This window comes from Chrysochloris asiatica, unplaced genomic scaffold (genome assembly GCF_000296735.1).
Source record: "Chrysochloris asiatica unplaced genomic scaffold, ChrAsi1.0 scaffold00040, whole genome shotgun sequence".
Lineage (NCBI taxonomy): Eukaryota > Metazoa > Chordata > Mammalia > Afrosoricida > Chrysochloridae > Chrysochloris > Chrysochloris asiatica.
In genome coordinates, this window is record NW_006408558.1 from 8,500,717 (window position 1) to 8,506,748 (window position 6,032).

Consider the following 6,032-nt stretch of genomic DNA (forward strand, 5'->3'; position numbering starts at 1 on the left):
AACATGGAATGTACAAAGTATACGTCTAAGAAAATTGGAAGCTGTTAAAAGTGAAATGGGACACATAAAGATTGATATTCCAGGCATTAATGAGCTGAAATGGACTGTTAGTGACCTTTTTGAATATGACAATCATACAGTTTTCTATGCCAGGAATCACAAATATGAGAAAAATGGTGTAGCATTCATTGTCAAAAGAACATTTCAAGACCTATCTTGAAATGCTATGCTGTCTGTAATAGAATAATATCCCTATGCTTACAAGGAAGAGCAGTTAATACCACTATGATTCAAATTTATGCACTGACCACTAAAGCCAGTGATAATGAAATTGAAGAATTCAACCCACTATCCACTCAGATATTGACCAAACATGCAACCAAGATGTATTGATGATTACTGGTGACTGCAATGCAAAAGCGAGAAACAAAGAAAGATCAGTAGTTAGAAAACATAGCCTTGGTGTTAGAAATGATGCTGGCGATCATATGATAGAAGTATTCAAGGCCAGTGATTTATTACTGTAAATACCTTTTCAAATAACATAAAAGGCGACTATACACATGGGCCTCACCAGAAGGAATACATAGAAATCAAACTGGCTACACCTGTGGGAAGAAACAATGGAAAAGCTCAATATCATCAGCCAAAAACGGACAGAGGCCAACTGTGGAACAGATCATAAACTGCTCATATTCAAGTTCAGACTGAAGCCGAAGAAAATGAAAACAAGTCCATAAGAGCCAAAATATAACCTTGAGCATATCCTGCCTGAATTTAAAGACCATCTGAAGAACAGATTTGATGCATTAGACACTAACGATTAAAGACCAGTTGTTAAATAACATCAAGAACACTGCACAGGAAAATAGCAAACGGTCATGAAAAAGACAGGACAGAATGAAAGAACCAAATGGATGTTAGAAAGAAATTCTGAAACTTGTTCTCCAGCATAGAGATGCTAAAGTAAATAGAAAAAGTGAGGAAGTAAAAGAACTGAACAGAAATTTTCAAAGAAAGTGGAGTATTATAATGAAATGTGCAAAGACTAGGAGATAGAAAACTGAAAGGGAAGAATATGCTCAGCATTCTCAAGCTGAAAGAACAGAAGAAAAAAATCAAGAGTTGACTTTCAATATTGAAAGATTCTATGGAAAAATATTGAAAGATACAGAAAGCATCAAAAAGATGGAAGGTAAACACAGCGTCACTGTACCACATGGTCAATATTCAACTGTTTCAAGAGGAAGCATATGAACAAGAATCGATGGTTCTAAAGGAAGAAGTCCAACTTACACTGAAGGCATTGGTGAAAAAAACAAGACTACAGGAATTGACAAAATACAAATTGAAATCTTTCAACAAACTTATGAAGCACAGAGACGTTCACTCATCTATGCCAAGAAATTTGGAAGACAGCAACCTGACCAACCAATTGGAAGGATTCAGATTTGTGCTCATTATTAATATCACATGCAAGTAAAATTTTGCTGAAGATGGCTGCAACAGTACATTAACAGGGAACTGCCAGAAATGCAAGCTGGATTATGAAAAGGATATGGAATGAAAGGTATCATTGCTGATGTCAGATAGATCTTGGCTGAAAGCAATGAATACCAGAAAGATGTTTACTTGTACTTTATTGACTATGCACAATTTTCAACTGTGTGGATTATGACAAACTCCAAATAATATTGCAAAGAATGGGTATTCCAGAAAGCTTAATTGTGCTCGTAAAGAACCACTACATAGACCAAGAAGTAGTTGTTAGAACAAACTGAGGAAATATGGAATGGTTTAAAATCAGAAAATGTAGGTGCCAGGGTTGTATTATTTCACTATACTTATTCAATCTGAATGCTGAGCAAATAATCCAAGAAGCTGGATTATATGAAAAACATGCCATCAGGATTGGAGGAAGGTTCATTAACAACTTGTGATATGCGAATGATAAAACCTTGCTTGCTGAAAGCGAAGAGGACTTAAAATACTTACTAATGAAAATCAAAGACCACGGCCTTCAGAATGTATTGCACCACAGCGTAAAGGAAACAAAAATCTTCACCACCGAACCAGTAAAAAAACTTCATGATAAATGGAGAAAAGATTGAACTTGTCAAAGATTTCATTTTGCTTGGATCTACAATCAATGCTCATGGAAACAGCAGTCAAGAAATGAAATGATGCATTGCATTAGGAAAATCTGCTGCACAAGATCTCTTTTAAATGTTCAAGAGCAAAGATAATAGTTTGAGGATTAAGGTTCCCCTGACCCAAGCCAGGGTATTTTCAATAGCCTCATATGCATGAGAGAATTGGACAATGAATTAGGAAGACCGTAGAAGAACTGATGCATTTGAGTTGTGGTGCTGGAGAAGAATATTGGAAGGACCATGGACTGCCAGAAGAACAAACATCTCTATATTGGAAGAAGTTCAGCCAGAATGCTCCCTAGAGGCCAGGATGGTGAGACTTCATCTCTCATACTTTGGTCATGTTATCATTCCATGAAGAAGGACATCATGCTTCAGGAAGTGGAGAGTCAACAAAAAGAAAGACATCCAATGAGATGGACTACCACAGTAGCAGCTGTAATAGGCTCAAGGGGAATAATTGTGAAGATATGGCGTAGGATTGGACAGTGTTTTGTTCTGTTGTGCACAGGATTGCTATGAGTAAGAACTGACTTCACAGCACCTAACAACAATAGCAAAAACAAAACTGGCTACATTTTTTGTCTGAGAAGATAGTTCAATTTTTTTTTTTCAAAAACAAAATAAAATTAATGTTTTTATTAAAACAAAAATTTTAAACCCCTTTATATTAATTCTCTTAATATTACAAATATAACAAGAAAAATTATTCTTGGTGCCTTAATCAGTCTGTCACCAAAATACTAAATCCCTACTATTTTTATGAAAGATACCACATATTTTAAATGATCTTGTTTTTAATTTTTTTAAATAAAATTTCCTGAAATCTTCTTCAAAGGTTTATAGGACTACAATGACTAGGGGGTACCTAAAAACATGAACTGAACATTGTCATTAAAATTTCCAACTGATTTAAAACAAAAGACAACCGAAATTTAGCAGACTTCTGAATACGATCAATAAGCACAACGAGGTCCTTCAAAGTCCCAAAATGTTTCCCAAATCTGATTAATAATGTGTAGTAAAGAGAGAAACAAATGCTACATGCTAAAGGAATTTTTTTCCATTTTCAAAATCCACTTCATCACAGAAATTCTGTCATTTTGTGGCTAAAAAAACATTTCTAAATTTTAGTAATATTTCTATTTCTTTTGCTGCATGAAAGAAAAAAAATGAAACTTTCTGCAATTATATATGCAATTTCTGCTCCACAGATTTCTTCTTTTAGTAATTTCATTATTTATATTATCATTGATGCTGCACCATAATTCTCATTTGCATTTTCACTGGGGGAAAAAAAATCCTTTTTAGTGGTTGACTGTAGGGAGTGTAATGGCTCTGTAGGATAATAAGCACTTAACTACCAAGCACAGGCTAGCAGTTCAAACCCATCAGCAGATGAGGTTTTTTATTCCTGCAAAGGTTTACAGAGTTGGAAACACTCTACAGAGTCGCTAGGTGTCCAAACTGATTAGACTGTACTTAGAGAGCTGTAGGTTAATGCACTGGACTGCAAAGTCAGTTTAAACTGCAAGGTCGGTGGTTCAAGCTCACCAGCTGCTCCTTGGAAACCCTATACAGGGTCACAACCAACTCGACAGCACTTAACAACAACAAAGCAAAAACTGTGGTTGTCAGGAGCTAGCAATGGAAGTGGGGATTCAATGCAAAGGAACCTAAAAGAACATTTTCAGGTGATGGAAACGTTCTAAAATTAAATTCAGTGATGGGTATTGTTTGCTGTTAAGTGATATCAAGTCGATTCCAACACATAGTGACCCTGTATGGGGTTTCCAAGGAGCAGCTCGTGGTTTTGAACTCCTGGCCTTGTGGTTCACAGTCCAGTGCTGATCCTAGACCACACCAGTAGTCCAGTGATGGTTATGTTCTTGTTGTTGAGTGCCGTTGAGTTTGTTCTGACGCATAGCGACCCTGTATAGGGTTTCAGAGGAGCAGTTGGTGAGCTTGAATCGTCCAAGATGCAGTTCAAATAGCTTTGCAGTCTGGCACATTGACCCACAGGGGCACACCAGGACTATACAATGTATAAATTCACGGAAAACCCTCAAACTATGTACTTAAAATAGTTATTCCCTGTATATATTTTTTACCTCAAAAAACGCTGTTCAAAAATCATTTTATTTTCTAGGATAAACTTCTTAACCAAGTTTCCAGTACACTTCACAGTCATATCAAATATTTAAACATTAGAGTATTTTTTTCTAAAAATTACTTTGATTCCATGTATTAGATGAAAAAAATCAAATCATTAATATAATAAATTCAACTGTTTTTTTATTGGAAGTTTCTGATAATAGTAACATAAAAGTAGCATAATATTTGTTGTTAAGCGCTGTTGAGTCAGTTCTGACCCATAGCGACCCCATATAGGGTTTCTGAGGAGCAGCTGGTGAGTTTGAACCACCGACCTTGCAGTTCAAATGGCTTTGCAGTCTGGAGCATTAACCCACAGTGCCACACGAGGACAGCACATTAATTGTTATTACTTTACTTTTCATAGAGGCACAAGAAAACTTAATGAATATGAAGATGAGCGAAATTGATTTAGAAGACTCATTTTATCAAAATGAAAACTCATGCTAAACAGAATGAAAGGTAATCAGATCTTGTATAGCTGCCTATGTTAAATCGTTGTCTTTGGGCAAAGTATTATTAATCTAACAACTAACTTTTGAAGTACATGATGATTTGTTCTTTGATAAAAGGTTTGTCTGGGAGAGTGTTTCCTAATTCACAAAGTTATTTTCTGTCATATTTTTATTCCTGTTGCTGTTAGGTACCATTGAGTTGGTTCTAAGTCATGCTGACCCTCTACACAATGAAACACTAGCCGGTCCTGCACCCTCCTCACAACTGTTGTTATGTTAGAGCCCACTGTTGCAATCCATACATTCTGTTGAGGGTCTTCCTCTATTTCACTGTCCCTGTACTTTACCAAGCATGATGTCCTTGTGCAGTCCCTGGTTTCCTCCTGACAACATGTCCAATGTACATGAAACACTCTCTCAAACTAATGCTTCTACCTCAACATTAGTATATGAGGCAAACCCATAGGCCACCCACAATTCTAAGAGAAAGGCATTTTTGTCTTACAAGTCCAAAGGGATTCTTCATGATTCTCTGAAGTCCTGAGATGAAAGAGGCCAATATTTTTATTATTGATGCCTAATTTATTCATATTTATTGTTGTTAGGTGCCATTGAGTCAGTACCGACTCATAGTGACCCTATGCACAACAGAACAAAACACTAGCCAGTCCTGGGCCAACCTCACAATTGTTGCCACGCTTGAGTCCATTGATGCTGCCACTTTGTCAATCTATCTCACTGGGGGTCTTCCTCTTTTTCTCTGACACTCCACCTTACCAAACATGATGTCCTTCTCCAGCGACTGATCCCTCCTGACAATATGTCCGAAGTATGAGAGACGAAGTTTGGCGATCTTGGCCTCTAAGGAGCACTCTGGCTGCACTTCTTCCAACACAGATCTGTTGGTTCTTTTGGCAGCCACAGCACTTTCAATATTCTCCTCCAAACTATAACTCAAAAGCATCAATTATTCTACAGTCTTCCTTATTCACTGTTCAGCTTTTGCATGCATATGAGGTTATTGAAAATACTATGGCTTGGCTCAGGCACACCTTAGTATTAGTAGATGATGGAATGTGGGCTACAAAATCTCTCTGTTTTAAATTTGTTGTATTTCTCCTTTGGCCACGTAGATTAATAATTCTATTGTTTCTAGCAACTGAGGCTTAGGAAACAGTAAGTCTCCAAAGCAATGTTATCTGGCATGTCTCTAAGAGATGTAACCACATAACCCACACTGTTCGCCTAAAGGCTAAATCACAGACAATTG